The 23,410-nt window shown below is 36.3% G+C and overlaps 1 protein-coding gene and 1 long non-coding RNA gene across 2 annotated transcripts in view; one reads left to right on the top strand and one right to left on the bottom strand.

Moving 5' to 3' along the window:
* The window catches only part of SHLD1 (shieldin complex subunit 1), a 259,466-nt gene that overhangs the window by 196,572 nt on the left and 39,484 nt on the right, over nt 1-23,410 (bottom strand). The window lies entirely within an intron of this gene.
* Nucleotides 1-23,410, top strand: part of LOC141504472 (uncharacterized) — an 88,330-nt gene that overhangs the window by 50,756 nt on the left and 14,164 nt on the right. The window lies entirely within an intron of this gene.

Genomic DNA, 23,410 nt, shown 5'->3' on the forward strand with positions numbered 1-23,410 from the left:
GAGAGGGTGGACCATGGAGGAGAGTGGTCAGATATAACACATTTTCTTTTTTACTTCTTGCAAGGGGTTGGGATTGGAAAGTCTATCTGGGACCATAGGGCCAAATGGCTGGTGGACCTTAGGGGTAGTATCTGGGGCCTTTTGACCCCAGGGCCAGTGATCTGTTTGCTGTGCCACTCAGCTACCCTACAGCACATTTAAGAAGAAGAACAGAGTGAAAGGAGAGAGAAAATATAGTATATGGTACTGGGGAGGTGTGAATGGAGGGAGGTGCAATCAACAATGGCAACAGTGGAAAAATATGGAAGTAGCTTTTGTGATGGACTTATCATAAAGAATGTGATTCACCCATGACAGAGCTGGTGGTGTTGGAACACAGACTGAAGCACATTTTTTTTAAAAATTATTTTTTTAGTTTTTATTTTTTTCTCTTTCCTTTACTTTATTGCTCATGAGGGTCTACATTTTTTTGGGGGAGGTGGTATTATGTTTACTCTTAAACAAGAAAATTTTAGTAACATATAAAAAACATCATTTGTACAAAAATATATATATATATAGTAGTCAGATACAGTGATTTTTCAGATCCAAGGAGATCACAAGACTTGACAGAGTTGGAATTTATCTTCCTTCCTTCATAGGTAAGTCACCTCTCCAGTAAGGCTTTTCTTCTCAAAAGCTGAGTTTGTGAAAGAATTTCAAAAGTTTATTTCATTTCAGATAACCATAAAGCCTTGAATCTCAAAGAAAAATTGCAAAGAATACTGATGTTTTGGTGACCTAATAATAATAAATACATTAGAACTATATTTATAAAACTGTTTAAACTTTGCAAAGCTCTTTGCAAATGATATAACATTTGATCCTCACAATAATCCTGGGAGGTTGGTGACTTGTTACTCTTTTTGTAATGACACTTTAGTGATATGACTCTTTCCAATCAACTAAAATCTTTCCATGATATAGGTCATTCTCACTTACTACAATGTTCAAAAAAATTTGCTATTATTATTATTATTATTATTATGATTTTACAGACGAGGAAATAGAGGCAAAATGAAATGACTTGCCCACAATAAGACAATTATTAAGGGTTAGAGGCAGGAGTCAAATATTCATCTTCCTGCCTTCAATGTCAACATTCTAAACCCCTTAAGAGAGGAAACCACTGCACTACCCTTCTTTCTTTGCCAAGATGAAAAGTTATAGGTATGAGATGCTGCAAATACTTAGAGAATCAACTGACTCATTTATTCATTTTGCCAGACTTCTTTTCTTTTTCTTCAGTATAGAATTGGCTCTCTGTGAAGGACAGAAGAAAGGATATATTTGGAAATAAAAATGATATAAAAACATATATCAATAATCATTTTAAGAAAAATATTTGATTTCTAAAAGAATTTTCTAAATTTAAAATATTTTTGAACTTCATAGAAAGAGAGGATGACCTATATCATATTAGTTTTTAGTTGAGTGTAAAGAAGAGAGATGGGTCACTGAGGTATCAGAGGGAAAAGAGTGATTAAGTCATATTACATGTTGTTTTTGTTCTTGTTCAGTCAACTTTGGACCCTATTTGGGATTTTCTAGGCAGATACTAGAGCAATTTACCTTATACTTGTCTAGGCCATTTTACAGATGAGGAAACTGAGGTAAACAGAGTTAGGTGACTTGCCTAGTGTCATGAAGTTTGTAAGAGTAAGACCAAGTTTGAACTCAGGAAGATGAGTCTCCTGCCTTTAGGAGCAGTGCTCTATCTATTGCATTATCTTTATTATTAACTGTCTCCCAAAAGCTGTATTACACCCATCTACAAAGACTTATTTGCCTCTCATGGCAAATTTAAGTGAAGGCAAAAACTGTTTTAAAAAGATCTTTAGCAGAAAATTTATGTTTAATCCAAACCCTTTTTGAGCTCATCTCAGGACTTGAATATCACTCCTAATGTGCTTCCTCCTCATCTTTACCTTGGAGAATCCCTATCTTCCTTTAAAACACAGTTAGCTCTTTCCTGATTTCCCCTTTTGCTGGTGCTTTCCCCTCTGAAATTTTTTTTTGTTTTATTTTCTGTATATGCTTAATGTTTCCTGGTTTAGTACATATTGTATCCTTCCCCTCCCCCATTCCAGTAGAATGCACATTTCTTGAGAGCCAAAACTAATTTGCATCTTCAACACCCATCAAAGAGTCCTGTTCATAGTAGACAGTTTTAAAATGTTTATTGATTTGTTTAACTGGATTAAAACGTATGAAGGATCATTATTCTAAGGAACTTAAGCATCTCACATTCTTATTCCCCAACCCCAACTGGTGTGTGTGTGTATGTGTGTGTGTGTGTGTGTGTGTGTGTGTGTGTCTGTGTGTGTCTGTGTGTGTCTGTGTGTGTCTGTGTGTGTGTGTTTACAAGTCTGTTCATGTATATATCTGAGGAATAATGTAGCAGTGGGTAGCATTTTGAGAAAGTAGATCTGAACTGAAGGGTTGGAATAGTCAATGACAGCAGGACAAGAGCTATATTGTGGTAACTCCATAGCACTGAAAACAATTATTAGACAGATCAAAGAAACACTAAGTACCTCAGTCTGAGGAGACAAAAACTTGAATATATTAAGGTGCTTATACAAGACATTCTAACCATTTAGGTTTGGCCCTGTTCATTACTGGAAGTCTCAATTGGGATGCTGGCCAAAGGTATGTCATACTCTTTCACTAGGGTATAGACACTTCATCCCACCTTGATGCAAATCTCCCCAAGCTTTTTTTACTGACAAATTACTTTAGTGTTGTTTATCTTGGGATGACCTTAAAAGGCAATTCCAGAATCTTTTCTAATGTGGAATTGGATAATTAATGTGCATAAAATTTTCCTCACACCTTGGAAGAGCAGGTTGTCATATGGATACCTACATACTTTTGTTAGTACATTTCTGTATCAAATTTTGTACAATGTCTTTGCACCCTAAAATATAAAGTAGTCCAGAGTAGGTTAAAGTTAATAACTCACTGAATTTTTCATATTTCAGTACACTTCATTGGAGTCTTATTGGTGGTCTAATGGGGATTTTATCCCTAGAAACCCAGACTACCTTGAGAATGAAGGGATTATGCTCAGTGTCTTATGCTCTGACATAAAGCAAAATGGAATCATCTCTAAATACATAGATTTATTCCTTATCATATGCTTTCAGGGGTCTTCTTTCAAAATGCTTATGATAGCCACTCAATAAAGACAGCCTGAGAACTGCAAAGATGCCTTCCATTTTCCAACACCTTTCTCTTAAGTGTTTTTTGGAAATACTGTATTGCTATATATTCTCACACAATCCTCTTCTACGTGATCCCATTGTCAGTTCTATTTAATGATACCATGACCTGAATGTAAGAAGGTTGAAGACCTTAATAGAACTTCATGTGGAAAAGTTCTATCTAAAATAGAACAGTATTTCTATTGTTTCATGCCTTACCAATGTTGTGGTTTTAAGTTTCCTTGGGGAAGGAAATGTTCTAGTCTCCAAATAAAATTGATGAAACCAAAATACTTAGAGCTGTGGTTCAAAATAATTTTTTTTAAAAACAGAATACAACTAGGCATTGTAATCCTTTCTGAGAACATCTTGTAGTTACATAAACTAAGAGTTCAAGCAGCTATGGTGATGCTGATTTTGATGATAGCTGTGTTCTTCACTATGTCTAATATTATGTTACTATTTAGTTAAAATAAAATTGTAATGGAGAGTCTGAGCCTCTAATCTTTCTTTTTTTGCAAGGCAATGGGCTTAAGTGGCTTGCCCAAGGTCAAAGAGCTAGGTAATTATTAAGTGTCTGAGGCCGAATTTGACCTCAGGTTAGCCTGACTCCAGGGCCGGTGCTCTATCCACTATACCACCTAGGAACCCCTCCTCCCATCTTTCAAGGTAAAATAGATCAAATTGGAATGAAGTGAGCAATCTAAAATTCTGTGTTTTCAGAAATATTCTCTGAATGAATCAGTTACTGAAAATACATGCAGTCTGTATCATTTTCCAAGGCAAAAGACCATATCAATACTATAGAAACTAGAAAAACATTTTTCTCTTAATACAGTGGAAGAAAAAAATAAAAGTCTATTGCCCAAGTACTAGAGGATTGAGCAGATGATCCAGCTTTCTTGGAGCTTTAACACCTACAAGGAGGTGTGTCTCTTGCTAAACTGCTGTACTTTACTACTATGTACTCTCTTTGTAGAGGTAATTTTATCCTGCTTCACTGCTAAGGAAATTGAGACCAAGGGAGGTTAAGTGGCTTGCTCCACAGTGAGTCATTCATTAGAAGAATGCCACATTCAATACCCAAAAGGGATGTGCCAGGTACTGGGCATGTGTCATATCCCTCACACAGTGTGAGCTGAAATTTAATAATATTCTTAACATGATCTTTATTGAAACATTCTCAGTCAGACATATAATTTTCTAAGAACTTGTCTAACACTATAGTTTTTCCTTGCAGTTTTTAAAAAAAGGATGAATAGGGACAACTAGGTGGTGCAGTGGATAGAGCACCGGCCCTGGAGTCAGGAGTACCTGAGTTTAAATCTGGCCTCAGACACTTAATAACTACCTAGCTGTGTGGCCTTGGGCAAGCCACTTAACCCCATTGCCTTGCAAAAAACCCCCAGATAAATGGATAAGGATTATTTCTTTTGACTGGACCATTCTTTGCGAGGGCTGAATTCCTAGGGATACTATACAATGCATTTTCCCTCTTTCCATGCATGTGTAACATTATCCAAATGAAATATGGTTAAGATGAGCAAGGACAACTTTAGAGAAAAGTTGTGATAAAGAAACAGTGAGGCAAGTACTATCTGCCTTGCCACAATAATGGAGATATATAGAGACTGTATTTAAGTATGGGCAGCTAGATGGTACAGTGGATAGAGGGTCAGGCCTGGAGTCAGAACATCACCTTCCTGAGTCCAAATCAGACCCCAGATATGGCCCTCTTCAGGTCTCTTAATCATGTTTGCCTCGGTTTCCTTATATATATAAATTGAACTGGAGAAGGAAATGGCAAATCACTCCTGTATCTTTGCCAAGAAAACCCCAAAAGAAGAGTCAAACACAACTAAACAGCAATGACAACAACCTAAGTGTGTGAAGTTTCTCCTCTAAAGTCTTGTGGACCTTAATATTAACATGATCTTGGGTTCTCAAAGGCCATGGCATGCTCTGCTAAATTGGAAAGGTTTTAGCTGATTGCTTTGGGATAATCTGTCATGCAGAATCATACTTAGAGTGGGGCAACCAGGTCTTTGGAATTTCAGGTCCCTGAAATTTAGAGTTTGCAGGCAATACTTATTCTTATTCAGGAGGTAAAAATAATTATACTTAGTAAGTAGTTGACAAGAATTATTAGATAACATCAGAAATAACCAGATTGAAGCTTCTTTCTCACCCCTAACACCTCCTCCTATAGCCCAGGTAATCTCTATACTAAGGCTCTCACTGGCTGCTTTCCTTTCCAACAGTGTCCTCACAATATTTTGCCTCACTTCCACTGGACAATTTCCTATAGTCTCTGCCCCTTCCTGTCTCAGGCTTTGTGCCATGAGATAGTCTTAGAAATCTCTCCAACTCAACTAAAATTATCTTTAAAGAGGTGCTTTTTGTTGTCCCTTACCCCAGGAACCAAAACTGCTAGTTGCAGTCAGTCATCTGAGTTTGATGAAGGGAAATAATGTATGTAGAGAATTATGAATGCAACTTTAATGCTGTTAAAATTTTGTGAATTGTGGAAGGCTGTTAGTCCCTGATATGTAAACTAACCTTGATTGTTGATTGTATCCTGTCTCCCCTTGACCCTGTGGTTTTGTGTCTTCTCCCCCATTTTCCTCTTCACCTAACCTTAGCTGCAGATGCTGGCATGACAGGAAATTACATGTTGAACTTGGGAGTCAAGCACCTTGGGACAGGAAGGACCAGTAGCTTGCCATTGGAATATACCTGACCCAAGGTATAAGAGCAATCTCCAAGCTCCACTCCATGCCCAAGCTACTACAGAAGCATATTTAACAGGAAGTGGTGCTGCTTCTGTGCTTTTTCTTCTTTTTCTTCTTCTTCTTCCTCTTCTTCACTGGGTTTTTCTAATGTTTTCTTAGGCCATGAGGAGCACCATGGACCTTCCCAGGACACATGGCCAAACTAAGACAAGCTTCATAGCTATCTGCCCTTCTCTGTCTCTGTCTCTCTCTGTCTCTTTCTCTGTCTCTCTCTCTCTCTCTCTCTCTGTCTCTGTCTCTGTCTCTGTCTCTCTCTCTCACGCACACACACACACAAACACACACTCTTTCATTCAAACTTCACCTAGTCTATTCTTAAGGTGGTTACTGCTTTTCTAGGAGTTTTAGTGTGTATATTTGTAATATTTTACCATAATAACATCCTAAGCAGTTTTAAATTCCCAGAAAGCTGTGAATTCCTTTGCCTTTTCAATGGCCTTAAATCTTCTGTCTTCAATCTCTATATCTTAAAAATTAGCAACAAATTCAGTCTTACTAAGTTTAGAAAAGCTCATGATCAAAATATTGGCTACTAGGTGACAACATTTTTGATCATGGACATTCATATACTAAAATATAGGAGAATTATCATCTGATCTCAGCAGATGAACAGATCTGGGAGGTGAGGTCAGAGACCATATTTCACCATACAGGTGAAATCAAGTACCTATTTTTTGAAGTGTTGACATTCTGTCAATACTTATGGAAGTGTGTGAGCCTCAGACCTTTGTTCACACAAGATGAGGTGCCATCTATAATCATGAGCCTATATCACATGACACCCTCTTTCCTGTAGTATTTTGAAAGAGAACTTAACATTAAGTTCATGAATTCATGTGAATTTCATGCATTAAATGTGAATGAGTTGCTCATTTTATGCAGGATAGATTAGTGGGAAGAGGTGCCACTCATTAAAAAACAACAAAAGAACTAAGACATGCACTGCTTTTCATTTGAAAGTATTAGAATAAAAACTGACCTTTTTAGATTCAACTGGTGACAAATGTAAGTTCACTTTCTTATTTCTATTTATTTTGGTACAACACAGCTACTAAATTATTCAGAGTAAGGTTGAACCCCGCAAGCCTTATTTAGGCTATATTTGATTTCCATGGTTTAAATAATGGGGTTCCAGAGTATGCTTTCTGTAGCTCCAATAGCATAAGATTCCTGGAATAACACAAATGTTATTCTTACTGTTCTCAAACACCTCAGATTTCAACTTCAAATAATGTCTTTTAGTTTTGCAGAAGTGAAGTTTTCTTCCTCACTATTGCCTCATCAGTTCTGAGTTTGTGGAAGTAAAGAATCCCCCAGTAACTCTACTGATATTCATTAGACTGATACAGCTATAAAAATAGAGACTTATTCCCCAAGTTTATTCTTGAGGTTTGAAGTGAGAGACTTATTTTATTAGCTGGCGCTATTGAGTTCTTTCTCTTTTCCTCCTAAGGAGAAGTTCATGAAGTTGAGGGATGGAGGGAGTAAATGGAATTGTTTGTGTAGTATTCCAATCAAAGAAATGGAGGATGATGCATTAGCAGGCACAGACTTGTGTTTTTACACTAGTTTTTAAATTTTTTACAATTATATGTAAGGATAGTTTTCAACATTCTTTACTGTGGGATTTAGAATTCCATATTTTCCTCTCTCCCATCCTCCCTGATCCCTTCCCTAAGACAGCAAGCAATCTTATATTGGTTATACATAAACAATCATGTTAGATATATTTCCATATTAGTCATGTTTTGAAAGAGGGATCAGAAGGAAAAACCATGAGAAAGAAAAAACAAAAAAAGCAAATTTTAGTTCTTTCTCTGGATGTAGATGGCATTTTTCCATCACAAGTCTTTGGAAATTGTCTTGGGTCATTGTATTGCTTAAAAGAGTTAAGGCTACCAGTTAATTATCATATACTGTTGCTGCTGCTACGGTGTACAGTTTTCTCCTGGTCTGCTCACTTCACTCAGCAGCAGTTCATGTAAGTCTCTTTCAGGTTTTTTTTTAACTCTACCTGCTCATCATTCTTTATAGAAAAATAGTATTTCATTATATTCATGTACTGCAACATGTCCAGCTATTCCCCAATTGGTGGGCATCCCCTCAATTTCCAATTCTTTGCCACTACAAAAAATTTTTTTGGGGGGGTTCTTTTCCTTTTGTATATTCACTTTGAGAAACAGTCCTTGTAATGGTATTACTGAGGGTATATACAATTTAATAATCCTTTGGGTATACTTCTAAATTGCTCTCCAAAATGATTGGATCAATTCACAACATTGCCAATAGTATATTAGTGTCCTAGTTTTCCCACATCCCCTCCCACACTTAATCATTTTTCTTGTCTGTCACATTAGTCAATCTGATAGGTATGAGGGAATATTTCAGAATTGTTTTAATTTGTATTTCTCTGATCAGTAATGATTTAGAGCATTTTTATATGACTATAGATAGCTTTGATTTTTGTTTCAAAACTATTCATAGGGGCGGCTAGGTGGCGTAGTGGATAAAGCACTGGCCTTGGAGTCAGGAGTACCTGGGTTACAAATCCGGTCTCAGACACTTAATAATTACTTAGCTGTGTGGCCTTGGGCAAGCCACTTAACCCCATTTGCCTTGCAAAAAAACCTAAAAAAAACCTATTCATATCCTTTGACCATTTATCAACTGGGAAATGACTTTATTCTTATAAATCTGACTCAGTTTTCTCTATATTTGATAAAAACAAGTTTCTGTACCAGAAACACTGGCTGTAAAAATTGTTTCCCAGCTTTCTGCCTTCTTTCTAATGTTGCCTGCAATGGTTTTGTTTGTACATATTTGTGTACATTTGTTTGTACATGTTTGTGTATATTTTCATTTAATGAAATCAAAATTGTCCATTTGCATTTCATAATGTTCACTATCTATTGTTCTCTGTCTCTATGTCTGTCTCTATGTCTATGTCTATGTCTATGTCTATGTCTATGTCTATGTCTATCTCTATCTCTTGGTCATAAGTTTCTCCTCCACAGAGCTTATGGTATCACTCTTTATATCTAAATTAGGTACAGATTATGATCTTATCTTGGTATAGGGTATGAGATATTGGTCTATGCTTAGTTTCTGCCATAATATTTTCCAGTTTTCCCGGCAGTTTTTGACAAATAATGACTTCTTATCCCAGAAGCTGTAGTCTTGGGTTTATCAAGCAGTAGATTACTATAGTCATTTACTACTTGTGTCTCTTCTTGTGTCTCTTCTATTTCATTGATCCACCACTCTATTTCTTGACTAGGACCAAATTGTTTTGATGATTCAGGCAGACTTATTTTTTAATTGATATTTTATTTTTCCAGTTACATGGTATAAAAGTTTTTCAGCATTCATCCACTTAATTATTTATAAGTTTCATATTTTTCAACCACCCTCCTCTTCCCTCAGTAGTGAACAGTCTGATAAAAGTCGTCTATGTATTTGTGTTTAACATGTTTACATATAAGTTATTTTGTGTATGAGGAATTAGGACTAATGAAAAAGAAAACCATGAAATAGGAAGGAAATGCATAAAAGAAGTTTTTTTAAAAAAGAGAATATAGTCTCTATTCAGATTCTGTGGTTTTTTTCAGTTTTTGTTCCCCGCCCCCCCGCCTTTGGATGTGGATGTCCATAACAAGTCTCCCAGGTTAGTCTTTCTGAACTGCCTCCATCAGAGATGAGCAGCTCACATCTTGGTATTGTTCCCTTTATTCAGCATCAGTTTGTGTAATTCTTTCCACACTTTTCTAAAGTTCAACACAACAGTAGTCCATAACATTCATATACCATAACTTGCTCAAGCCATTCTACAATTGATGGACATTCCCTCAATTTCTAATTCCTTGTCTCTACAAAATGAACTACTATAATTATTTTTGAACATGGGCTTTTTCATTTTTTTGTGATTTCTTTTGAATATAGGCCTAAATAGTGATACTGCTGGGTCAAAAGAAATGATCAGTTTTATTGCTCTTTGGGCACAATTCCATATTGCTCTACAGAATGATTGGATTAGTTCACAACTCCACCAACAATGCACAATGTCCCAATCTTCCACCAACTGGGAAGACTTATAATTGAGTTTTTCTCAGATCAGATACTGGTGATCAGGTATCATATCTTTTTCCCACAGTCTCTGTGATGTCAAATATTCAATAAATGTATGTTGAATGAATGAATGAATGAATCTACTTAGTGTAGTAGGGTAGAATTTTATTCCAGTTTATCCTCACTGCCTTCTATGCACAAGATGACAGTTTCTAGAATCCTAGTGTCCTCATATTTCCATTGGGATTCCAAATAAGTTATTTGAGTTTTCAATAGATTTAGAAACACACACACACACACACACACACACACACACAATTTGACAATACTTTTTATGTCTTCCCAGCATTTAACATAGTGCCTAACACATAATTTTGTTTGGTCATTTTTTAATCATATCAAATTTTTAATGACCCTATTTGGGTTTTTCTTGGCAAAGATACTGGAATGTTTTGCATTTCCTTCTCCAGCTCATTTTGCAGATGAGGAAACTGAAGCAAACAGGGTTAAGTGACTTGCTCAGGGTCACATAGCTAATAAGTATCTGAGGTCAGATTTGAACTCAGGAAGAGGAGTCTTCTTGACTCCAGGTCTGGCACACTATCCTCTAAACCACTTAGTTGTCTCTCTCTATGTCTCTCTATCCCATCCTCACTCTCACACTCCCTGCCCCTGGCTCCCAGACACATAATAGATGCCTAATAAAGTCTGACTGGTTAAACTAAAAAAGATAGTAGGCTCTCTGACAACTTTGAAATTTTCAGAGAAAAAAGTATGTTATACCAGATGAAATCATGTTTTACAGATACCAATTTGTCATACACATTTTTGTGTGTGCCAGAGCTTCACTGACTGGGGGTTAAGAAGGACATGCTACAACTAATCACATGTGCTCTTCTGTTGATTGACCTCACAGATCCAGAGCTGTCTGGCATTTACTGGGCTCAGCACAAGTGTACTGGATAAACAAGTAGAATGCCAAGAGATGACGAGTAGGTAGCATGTGCAATTTTTCAACAAGGTCTTGACATTCAGTTATTTAGTCCTACCATTAAGGAAAAGTGTAGGGCACTTGTATAATAGTAATTTAGAGATTTGGGTATTAGTCCTGGCTCTGTCACTTATTAGTTGAGACTTAGGTGTTGTTATGTTGTCTTTCTTGAAATTACTTTTTTTCAGATATAACATGGAAGGGTTTGATTATATGATTCAATTCAACCAGCATTTATTAAGTGGCTATTATGGGTCAAACACTGGCAATATGAAGAGAAAAACAAAGATCCCTCTCCTCAAAGAGTTTATGCTCTACTTGGGAGAAATGTATAGCTCTCCTTGTATACACAAGCACAAAAACCCTATCTTTCTTTGAAACCTTCTCAATAATCCTAGTTCACAGAGATTCCATCCTAAGTGCTACCTATTTTTTTTTCTTGAGACAATTGGGATTAACTGATTTACCCAGGGTCACATTTGATATTAGGAAGCCATTGGAGTTTATTGAATGGGAAATGTTAAATGGTCCAATCTGCATTACTGCTGTATCATGAAAGTGAGTGCCAAGAGACCAGGATTGGAATAGGTGGTGGCACATAAATCCTATCTTTCTATGAAACCTTCTCAACAATCCTAGACCATAAAGATTCCATCCTGAATTTCACAGCATTTATTTTCCATCTGTGATGATAAGATTTGTCCATTCTTCTGGAAGAAGACCATGGCATCCATGTGAATTGGATTTGAGTGCAGGGGGATGCTATGCTAAGTCACTAGCCTCACTTTCTTCTCAAGAACCATCTGGGTCCAGTGACCAGATAAGAATCACGTTGACTGGAGATGGCCCTGGATGGGAGACGAGCAGGGTTAAGAGACTTGTCCAAAGTCACACAGCTAGTAAGTGTCAAGTGTCTGAGCTCAAAATTGAACTCAGGTCCTCCTGCTCCAGGGCAGGTGCTGTATCCACTGCACCACCTAGCTGCCTTATCTATCTAATCATTCTATTGACAGTCATTATAAGTGTTACCTTATGTTGTTATTTTTTCCAGGTACATATGCTGCCTCACTAATTAAATCTTAAAGGTGGTGATCATGCATTCTACTTCTCTGTGGGAAAGAGATAGTTTCCAGTGTCTGCCACAGTATCTTACTTGATAGGTTTTTGTTAATAAATGTAGTACTTGGGATAGCTAAGTAGAGCAGTGGGTTAGAGCACCAGCCTTAGAGTCAGGAAGACATGAGTTCAAATTTGACCTCAAATGCTCACTAACTGTAACCTTGAGTTAATCCAGATTGCCTAAAAAAAAGTAGCATTTAGGATGGAATCTCTATAGACTAGGATTGTTGAGAAGGTTTCACAGAAAGATAGGATTTTTGTGATGTATATACAAGGTGAACCATCACCTATTCTGATCCTGGTCACTGAGCTGTTTTGAATATTATCTTTGCAAATAGGCCTCACATCTCCAAAGCTTACAACATTGTGGCTGCTGGGTGTCTCTTTGCAGAGTTGCTCTCTGCTTCAGTCTGTAGGGCTTCCACTGTTCAAGCTGTTTCCCCTTTCCCAAGTAAACAGGTATAGTTTAATAGTAAAGACAGGTGGATCTCTTTTCATTTTATTGTCACTGGGGATTTAAGCCACCATATATCATCCTAAGGATGCAGATAAAAGCTAACCAAAGGATAAAGTTGTTCATTCTTTTGATTTTTCTTGACGACCTCATCAGCTGCTATTAGTTTAAATCTCATCTCCCTTCTCATGATTCCCAGATCTACATATGGAGCCCCAGTATCACTCCTGAGACCCAGTCCTGTCTCATCACCTGCTTACTGGACATTTAAAACTAGATGTCCTGGACACATCTCAAACTGAACATATCTAAAATAGAATTTATTATCCTGTCCACCTACTTAATCCTACCCCCCCCCGAAAAAAACCCCAAAACCAAACCCGTCCTTCTACTGAACTTCCTTTATTCTGGAAAGAGCAATTTTCCAGGCTCACAACCTTTGCTCCTCATGTTCCCTAATCACATGTATTCAAGCAATTTTGAAAAATTTGTCATTTTTATCTCTACGACATGTCTTATTTCTGACCCTTTTGCTTTACTCAGATAATTATGGCCTAAATTCAAGCCCACATTGCTTCCCTCCCAGATTGTTACAAAAGCTTCCCATCAAGTCTCTCTCTATTCTAATGCATAACTACCAAAGTAATTTTCCTTAAGGGCAGATCTGATTATGTCACTTTTCCACAGTACCTTATTATTACTTTTAGAAAAAAAATTTTTTTAGTTTTTTTTTTTGGCAAGGCAATGGGGTTAAAGTGGCTTGCCAAGGCCACACAGCTAGGTAATTATTAAGTGTCTGAGGTCGAATTTGAACTCAGGTTCTATTGACTCTAGGGCCAGTGCTCTATCCACTGCACTACCTAGCCACCTAGCCACCTCCTTATTGTTACTTTTATGGAAAAATATTAATCCCTATCTTTGACTTTTAAGTCTATCATAACCTAATCTCCACTTATCTTTTATGCATCCTCATGCATTACTCTTCTTTCTATATTTTAGAGTATAGCCAAACTGGCCTTCTTGCTATTCTGTGCTCATTGAATTCCATCTTTTATCTCCATCATCTTACACTGAGTATTAACTATGCTTGGAATGCAATCCCTCTTCTCTTGTACCTTTTCTTCCCTTTCTCCAAGACAAAACCTCCCTTAAGTTTATTTTTTAAAATTTATTCTCCATATAATTCTTCTAAATATTCTTAGGTTTCCTCCTCCAATAAAATGTAAATTCCTTGAAAGTGGGAATTTTTAAATTTCTCTCATTTTTTGCATTTGTGTCTGAGGAAGCAAACACAAAAACCAGCTCATAGTAAAGGGCTAAAAATGTTTATTAATTCCTGTAGCTGGTGCTGCTTCAAAGTCTGATTCCAAGTAAATATCTAACTTAGGGGGTTAATGAATTTCTTGTAACTCCCATTTGACCTCTTATGGAGATGAACCTCCAAAAACCATTCTGCAGACTTTGCCCCCAAACCTCATAGAGGGTCCTTCAGAAAACTGAGTCTATAAAATTGAGTTACCTGGCAAGCAATTGATTGGAATGTAAATAAAAGAGAGCAAGTACAAAAGCCAAGTGAAGACCAAAAGGTCACTTTTCTAGCTCGTATTTCCATGTTTATTGTGCAGCAATGACTTCCTTGACTGTTGGGGCTTATTCTGATCAGTGTATACTATATATAATTGTAATAGAGGTTGGGTTGATCTAGAGGAATTGTTCCAGGGAGCATGTCCATGGATCATTTGGTCACATCAGAAATGGTTGCTTCCTGATTGCTAATAATATTTAGGATTTTAGCATCACCTAACAAATTTTGCATGAATCCTTCGTCCACACACTATCCTAGGGCAGCAACAGGAGACTGCTATTTCAGTTTAAGAGATAGAACAGTTCTCCCTTCCTTTGATCCTCTGGGTGACATCATATAACTCTAAGAATTTCAATTGGAGATAGGAAAAGGATGGTCCTCCTTCACTTAAGATTTAAGGTGATCTTATCCAACACGGAAGCTAATGCAATGGCAGTAAATTCACCTATGTGAATTTGCACCTGACATCCTGAGCATCTTTTCCACTTGTGTTTACTTTCCAGAGCAAATGAACAGATAATTGTTAGAAGAGTGATATTGTAATAGAAGTGATATTGTAAATTTGAGGGATAGGGAGATCCTTGATTTAATGAATGGAGCTAACTAGTGGAAGAATAATCATTTAATTGGAGAGGATTAGCCACCAGGAAAAAGATTGGCTTAAATTTTATCATTTTGGGGCGGCTAGGTGGTGTAGTGGATAAAGCACTGGCTTTGGAGTCAGGAGTACCTGGGTTCAAATCCAGTCTCAGACACTTAATAATTACCTAGCTGTGTGGCCTTGGGCAAGCCACTTAACTCCATTTGCCTTGCAAAAAAACCCCCAAAACCTAAATTTTATCATTTTACCTATAGGCATGTAATGGTAGTTGTTCAGATTGCAGAGTCTAATTATGATGCCTAATCATCCATACCACAAACTGCTTTATATTCTAATAAGATCTGGTGATCTGGTATCAACTTACCAGTGTCAGTGTGAGTTCCTTAAAAAACCTTCCTTGTCACCAACAACTAACAGTCAATTTAGCATTTATTAAGCTACTGTAATGTACCAGACAGTGCTAAGCATTGAGAATCCAAAAAAAAGTCAACAAAAATGTCTGCTCTCAAGGAGTTCAGAGTTTAATGGAAGACACAAATATATATATATATATATATATATATATATATATATATATATATATATATATCATAGGTTTATCCCATATATATATATATATATATATATATATATACATCAATAATAATTATGCTTTCTGGTCATATCCCATATATATATATATATGGGATAAACCTATGATAGCCTCTGAGGAAAGACACTAATGTTAAGAAGGATTAGGAAATGCTTTTATAGAAGGCAATTGATTGGATATTTGGGTTAAGAGACAATGAATCAGGGAGGCTAGGTGGCGCAGTAGATAGAGCACCAGCCCTGGAGTCAGGAGTACCAGAGTTCAAATCTGGCCTCAGACACTTAATAATTACCTAGCTGTGTAGTCTTGGGCAAGCCACTTAGCCCCGTTTCCATTGCAAAAAAAAAAAGAGAGAGAGACAATGAATCATCACAAATGATACCTAAGTTGTGATCCTGAGAGGTTCAGTACATTGTAGATGATTAAAAAAACATTTTTTCATTTGCTAATTTAAGTGAATCTAAAACTTATCTTTAAATAACATATTCTCAGAGCATCACAAGAGAAGAAATAATGAACTGGAGTATGAAAACAGGGAAAGGGAACCCATCTCTCCTCTCATAAGAGATCAATCTCTTCTAGTTTTGAACTTAGAATGAATACCTGGGTTCAGAACAGAAATGGTCCTTTAATAGAGAAGGTATATTACTTCAGCCCCATGAAACCAGCAGTGGTACTCCTAGCTAGATAATAATACACATATATATATATATCTATATCTATATATATATGTCATACTGAGATAGATTCAACAGTATTATTATTATTATTATTATTATTTTACAAGTGAAGATACTGAGGCCTTTTATGCCAGCGACATTCAGATTTACATAAGTAGTGAGTATTGGAGTAAGAGCATTGAATCTGGACCTATTGGCACATCTATACATCTAAGGTTTTTTCCCCCAACATTATGCTATTGTCTAGATAGTATTTAATTCAACCCTCTTCATTTTACCTTTTATCTATTTTTTAAATAATCTTTTTTTTCTTATTGTTGTCATTGTACAGAAATAGATGATAAACCTTCTGTTAGGGGAAAATTTCAAAACATTATTAAAAGGTCCTTATTCAAAGCCTATCTGTCTTGGTAGTAAGACCTTCCAAAATTTGGACTCAGTATTCAAGGATCCAAAATCACCTGTCTAATTGTTTGTATATTGACTTACTTGAACACTTCTGAAATATTTTTTTCATAATCTCTCAGTGTGGTAAAAAATTTTTTAAAAAGAAATTATGTCCCAGTAATGGAAAATGTCATCCAGATCCAGAGAAAGAACTATGGAATCTGAATGCAAATCAAAGCATGCTGTTTTAATTTTTTTTTCTCCAATTACATGCATATATAGTTTTCAACATTCTTTTGCAAGCTTTTAAGTTCTACATTTTTCTACCACTATCCTTTCCCTCCCCCTCTAAGCAAGACAGCAAATAATCTTGTAAAAGGTTGTGCTTGTATTATTGTGTTTAATATACTAAGTCATGTTGTGAAAGAGGAATTAGAACTAGGGAAAAATGTCATAAGAAAGTTAGAAAAAAAACATAAATTTCAAAAATTGAATATAGTAAAAGCATACTATTTTCACTTTTTAAAATTTGGTTTTTGTTTTCTCTTTCTCATGGTTTTCCTCTTTTGTTCTGATTCTTTTTTGCAGCTTGACTAACATGGAAATAGGTTTTATTATAATTTCTAAGTTGTATTAAATTCCGACACTGCTTTCAGCAACTTTGTACAACTTTTCAAATTTTGTTATTAGCCTTTTGCAATGTGCTTTTCTCAGAAACTGAAATATCGTCTAATTTTTTTAAATTTCCTTGCTGATTTTTTAAATTTGTTTTTTTATTTGCTTTTTTACTACTGTGACCTATTGAATTAGGGTTACTGAATTTGATACAAATTCAGAATTTTTTTTCTTCAAAAAACTCACATATGGGGACTTGAGAAACCGCAAACACAACACCAAGTCTCCTGATCACTTTTCAGGTATATATTTCCTCCAACAAGTTTCTGATTTCAACAAATGAGCCATTCTCTTGAATAACATTAATGGGGAAGTGAGTTTACTCAGACATAATCTTGTGATGAAGGGTTATGCCTGAAAAACCAGGATAATGCCTTTGATCTAGTATTTGTTCATGACCACAAATTGTGAGAACTGTTCCAAGTTCCTTTTTGACTTGTTGACAACTTGTCAACCTAGAGTTGCTTTTTCTTCTTTCTAAGGAGACTGTGCTCAATTGATATTGGTAGAAATACCTTTATAGGGGGGCGGCTAGGTGGCGCAGTGGATAGAGCACCAGCCCTGGAGTCAAGAGTACCTGAGTTCAAATCCGACCTCAGACACTTAACAATTACCTAGTTGTGTGGCCTTGGGCAAGCCACTTAACCCCACAGCCTTGCAAAAACTAAAAAAACAAAACAAAACCAAATAAAAAAAAACAAACCTTTATAGGATTCCTCCAGGCTATTCATAAGATGGTTAGTCCCTTCAAAAAGATGTCAGCATTTTCTAGAATTGCTGAGAATCTCTTCATTTTTACTGTGGATAGACTTATTATAAAGATTAGGAAATTGAGACTATCAGATTCTTAAACCAGGTTTTCTGACTCTAAATCGAATGCTCTTTCTTTCCCAGGGAAAAATAAAATTAGAAAGCTGTTAGAATGGTACATCGGACAGGAATTTCAGCATGGTATCGAGAATACTGAGACAGAGAATCTTTTTTTGCCTTTCTCCCCAACATGATAGATAATATTTTAACATGTGTAGTTGTGTTCCCACATAGCCAAAAAAAAAAAGTATTAAGTCTACATTTTTTTAGAGGCTTTAGGTAAAAAAATAAATAAATAAGTAAATAAAGGCTTTAGGTCAAGAGCCTACCTTCCAAGAATACTTTCTAAATGCTTCAGATTCATGCAAACTGAGGAGATAAATTGAAGAAAATGTGGATGGAGAAAGAATGACATAATAATTATCCTCAAATATTTGAAGGACCTTCATGAAGATTTAGGATCATAGATTATGGTAAGAAGTGTTATAATGAGTGAATTGAAACAGGAAGATCTACTGGAAAGGCTTTGAATATGGGTCTTTTAAGCACTTTCAAGTGTTATCTCATTTTATCCTCACAATAACCCTGCAAGGTAGATTGGGTTGCTATCCCCATTTTACAATTGAGAAACTAAAGCAAGCAGTGCTCTCACAACTGCTAAATGCCTGAAGCTAGATTTGAAAAGGTCTCCTAACTCCATATCCAGCCCTCTGTCCACTGCATCACCTAGTTTTTAAAGACAAGAAATAAAGAGAAAAGAGCTATTATTTCAGTATATTTGTGTACAACAACATAGGCACCAGGTTTGGGAGTCTGAGGCCCTGGGTTCTAATCCTAGCTATGTGACTCCCAGAGTCTTAGTTTCTTCATCTGTAAAATGAGCATGTTGAACTAGATGACTTATGAGAAGACTTTCAGACTGAAATTTATGATCTTGTGAATTTATGTTGCAGCACTTGACAAACTCAGAAATGTCAAAGTCAGAATCATCAGGTCTTAAAGGACACATGATTCTTCCCCCTAATTACATTTAATCAAGACAAGAAAAATGATGATCATAACTGCAAAAGTTTCCATTTTTGGTAGGAGACAGTTAAATGTAGGGAAATTCAGCTTACTTAACCACACTGGAAAGGAAGCCCTTGATTACCAGAAGTCCTTGATTTCAGAAAGCTACACATTATGAGGGCCTGACTAAAAGTTAGCTGGGGACATCTCATATTAGGCAGCTTTTTATATCTGAAAGACAAAGGTCTTTTGAATTAGTTGTCAAAGGGCCCCTTGATATGGCATTAAACTATTTGTTTAACATACTCCTTCCTCCACCTTGGGGAAATATAGAATAGTAGTGACCACATTGGTTACTTCCATGATCCAGACTTGGCCAGCTTCATTGGGAACAGGGTTAGAAATAGAGAGCAAACTAAATCACTCAACTCATTCATAGTCTTCACCACACAGAGAAAAGGACCAGAATAGGCACGGTCTACAGCTAAACCTCTGAGCATAAGCAATTTCTTGGAATTAAAGCAGTCTCCCTTCTTAGCTGTTTCTGTTGTGTGAAATTCACTCTGTATATAAAATTATTTTCTCAGGATTACATAAGTTTTTAAATTGATGACTTCAGAAATATAAGTAAGCCAAAAGTAGCTATATTCTACTATGCTGAGAGCATATTCCTGAGCTTTCTTCCAATGACTCCACATTAAAGAGATATGATTATAATTATAATTATTATTATTATTGTTATTTGGATAGTTGTCTCAACATTTGAAATTATTACTTTCCTAATCTTGTAAAAATTGTCATGGATTTTTTAAAAAGTAAGTTTTTATTGATATCTTCTGTTTCTCACATTTTCATAGTTATTCCCACCAACCCTCCCCTTTCTCCTCCCAGGTAGTCATCCCATATAACAAATAATATTTTTAAGAGGAAAAAAATGTAACTAATAGATAAAAAGTCTGAAAACTTGTGCAATGTTTAATAGCTGAGGTCCTCCTATTTTCATGATGGTGCTGGTAGAGGAGATTTCTTCTCTTATCTCTTATATGAGTCATGCTTGAACTATATAATTTTGTTATATTATTTCTCAGTTTTTGAAATTTTTTTTTCTTTCCATTTACATTGTTATAATTGAATATTTTGTTTTCCTGGCTCTGCTTCACTTTACATCATCAGTTCATAGAGATCTATATATGTTTCTCTGTAGTCATCACATATGTGTACTTATATAATATAATATAATATAATATATATTTTTAGCATAGTTTAGCATATTCCATTACCACAATTTGTTTAGCTATTCCCTGATTCACAGGATTCCTCTTTGTTTCTTTCTTTTTTTTTCTCTTTGTTTCTAATTTTTGCTATCACAAAAGTGATGTTAAAAATATTTTGGAAACTTTCTTTTTATCAATAGATTATTTGGAGTTTAAGTCCAATAATGAAACCTCTGGTTCAAAGGGTTTGGAGATTTCAGTTACTTTATTTGTATAATTCAAAAATGCTTTTCAGAATTGTGCCATTTCATAATTCCTGCAACAATATATTAGAATACCTATCATTCCATATCTCCTCCCACATTGACTACTACCATTCTTTTGGCATGTTTTCTGATTTGTAAGGTGAGAAGTAAAAACTTAAAGGTTATTTTGATTTGTATTTCTCTCCAAGAGGCTGTAGCATGTGCAATGACCTTACCCTGGCAAACCATTTTGGCAGAGACTAAACCAGGTTGTAGTTAATTGTGGGCTCGCAAACCCTTAATTGAGTTGGGGGCAGAGTATACACCAAGCATGTGAAACCTTATTCTAGTGGAATTCAGCAGATGAAAACACTTTGTTCAGAAGGCCATGGATGTGGCTGAAGCATCTTGAGCCATCAACTATCATCCTGACTTTGCCTTGCCATTGAATTTTGATAACTCTCAGAGAGAGAGAGAGGGAGAGAGAGAGAGAGAGAGAGAGAGAGAGAGAGTGTGTGTGTGTGTGTGTGTGTGTGTATATGCATGAATCAAAAGACATCATTCATCCTATTTTACCTTTTTTGCCTACCTAAAGGTCCTATACCAAAAGCCAAGTGACAAAAGAGCAAGTATAGATACACTGGGAGCAGTAGTCATAACCCTGCAGATAAGCAACCCAGTCCACAGGATCATTTTCTCACTGGACTGAAGCAGTACTGGGATTCAACAGTCCCCCTGTGGGGTCTGAGCAGCCTATTTTGAAGGATCACACTTCTCACCTCCTGCAGTGAGGAAGGGGCTAGAAAAGGTGCCCTAAATTTTTTTCTTCTCCATCCAACCCTGACCTCTTCACTGCAGCAGGCAGAGATCCCAAACTGTGGTCAAAACACAAAAAAATTGCACAAAAATTTTGTACTTTGAACTTTGAATACTTTTGTATACATAGTTCCTCTTACCATCAGTACTAGAAATGTGTATGTATTCATTGATAACACAAAATTCAATAATATGAAAGATGAACAGGTCTTATTGTGGAGAACTCAGAAAACATTTTGAGTGAAAGAAGGCAGACAAATGAAGGCCAGTTTACCAAAGTCAGAGTTGGAAACAGGTTTTCTGGCATGGTTACAGAAGTTGACATAGGTTTTGCAATCAAACTAATCTGGTCAAAAAGGTTGAATTCCAAACAAAAGGGAAAAAATGACAGTCTCATGACAATTGATTATCACTTGCAGGAAGTTCCAATGATACCATCAGTGCTTATACTTCCATTATAACAAACCTGATGAAGTCAGAGAAAAATATGATGAAAATACAGCATCAGTGTGTTGAAAGACAACAGAATTATAATTCTGGATGACTTTAATGAAAGGGCAGAAATAGACTACCAGATGAAAGAGGAAGTCCTTGGGAGGAATGGAGTCAGAAACAGGAATAGCATTGATCACTTACTGCCTTGGACTTGGGCATCTCATGACCTCATCAGTAACACTGTTTTCCATTTATTTAAATTCAAAAGACAGCAAAAAAACTTCATGAATGAACCCTCACTGCAAATATTAGCATTTAATAGTCTATATCATTGTAAGAATAAGAGATAGAGAAGATCTGAAAGTAGTAAAGGTGATATGTGATCCAGATCATAGCATCCTCTCCAAGCTAAATATTCACATTCAACAAAGCAGTGACCCCAAGGCAAGACAGCTACCAGAAGACTTACTCCATTTGGCAACAGTCTGTTGCTAACTTGGAAGGGACGCTGCCAACATATGTTTGGCAACAGTGTAGCAGAAAAGGAGCAGGCAGCTTTCAGAGATTTGGTGATTGCAAATGCAGAAGCTGCATTTACTCATCTGGGTCAGAACACTTGCAAAATATCAAGATTGGTTTGATGAAAATGATTAGGAAATTCAGAAGGTGCTAAATGAAACAGGATAGTTAATCTGTCTCAACAAAGACAGAATTTAACTCCATCAAAAGTAAAGTGCAAGCAAAGCTTAGAAAGATTCAGGATTCTTGGCTCAGTAAGAGGACAGATGAAAAGCAGTTTTATGCTAATAGTAGCAATCCAATGGCTATTTATGGGCCAAAGACCAATGGTGCATCTCAACTACTCAGTGCTAATGGAGTCACATTGATTAGTGATAAGGACATGAGATGTATCATTGCTGAAACCATTAATTGCATGTCTCAAGTTGAAGTCAATCATTTCCTAACTGAATTTCCAAAGGAAGAAGAGATTTTTAATTTTCTTATGTGGCAAAATGGCAAATGCTGATTTTATTACAGCTAAGATTTATAAGGTAGGGGGTCCACTGTTCATACAAAAATCTGACTGAAATTTTCCAGGTTATATGGCAAGAAGAGGTTATCTACCCCACCCCACCCCCAGGAGTTCAAGGATCCATCTCTAGAAAGCAAAGGGAAATAGGTTGACATATGACAATTATAGGGGGAGAAGGGGTCCCTCTCTTAGTCATTGCTGACAAGACTCTTGCTAGAGTCCCTACTTAATAGACTGATCCTTTGCCTGGATCATGATCATCAACCTGAGAGCCAGTGTAGGTGCAAAAAGGACCAAGAAACAGTTGATATGGTATTTGCTGTTCAACACCTCCAGGAGAAATGTCAGGAGCAAAACAGAGGTCTATACACACATTCACTGGTCTAATCAGTGTCTTTGATACTGTCAGTTGTGAGAACTTGTGAAAAATTATGGCAAAATTTGGTTGTCTAGAGAAGTTCATCCATAGTGATTACATGAATTTCATAATGGCTTGTTTGTCTGGATAATGGCTTCTGGACAATGGCTGATGCTCTAAAGCTTTCCCACTCACAAATGGAGTGAAGCAAGGCTTGCTCCAATGCTTTTGAGCATGGTGCTTTCAACAATGTTATTAGAAACTTTCAAGGAGTGTGAAAATGTCATCAAGATCAACTACCATAC

This window comes from Macrotis lagotis, chromosome 1, assembly GCF_037893015.1.
Source record: "Macrotis lagotis isolate mMagLag1 chromosome 1, bilby.v1.9.chrom.fasta, whole genome shotgun sequence".
Lineage (NCBI taxonomy): Eukaryota > Metazoa > Chordata > Mammalia > Peramelemorphia > Peramelidae > Macrotis > Macrotis lagotis.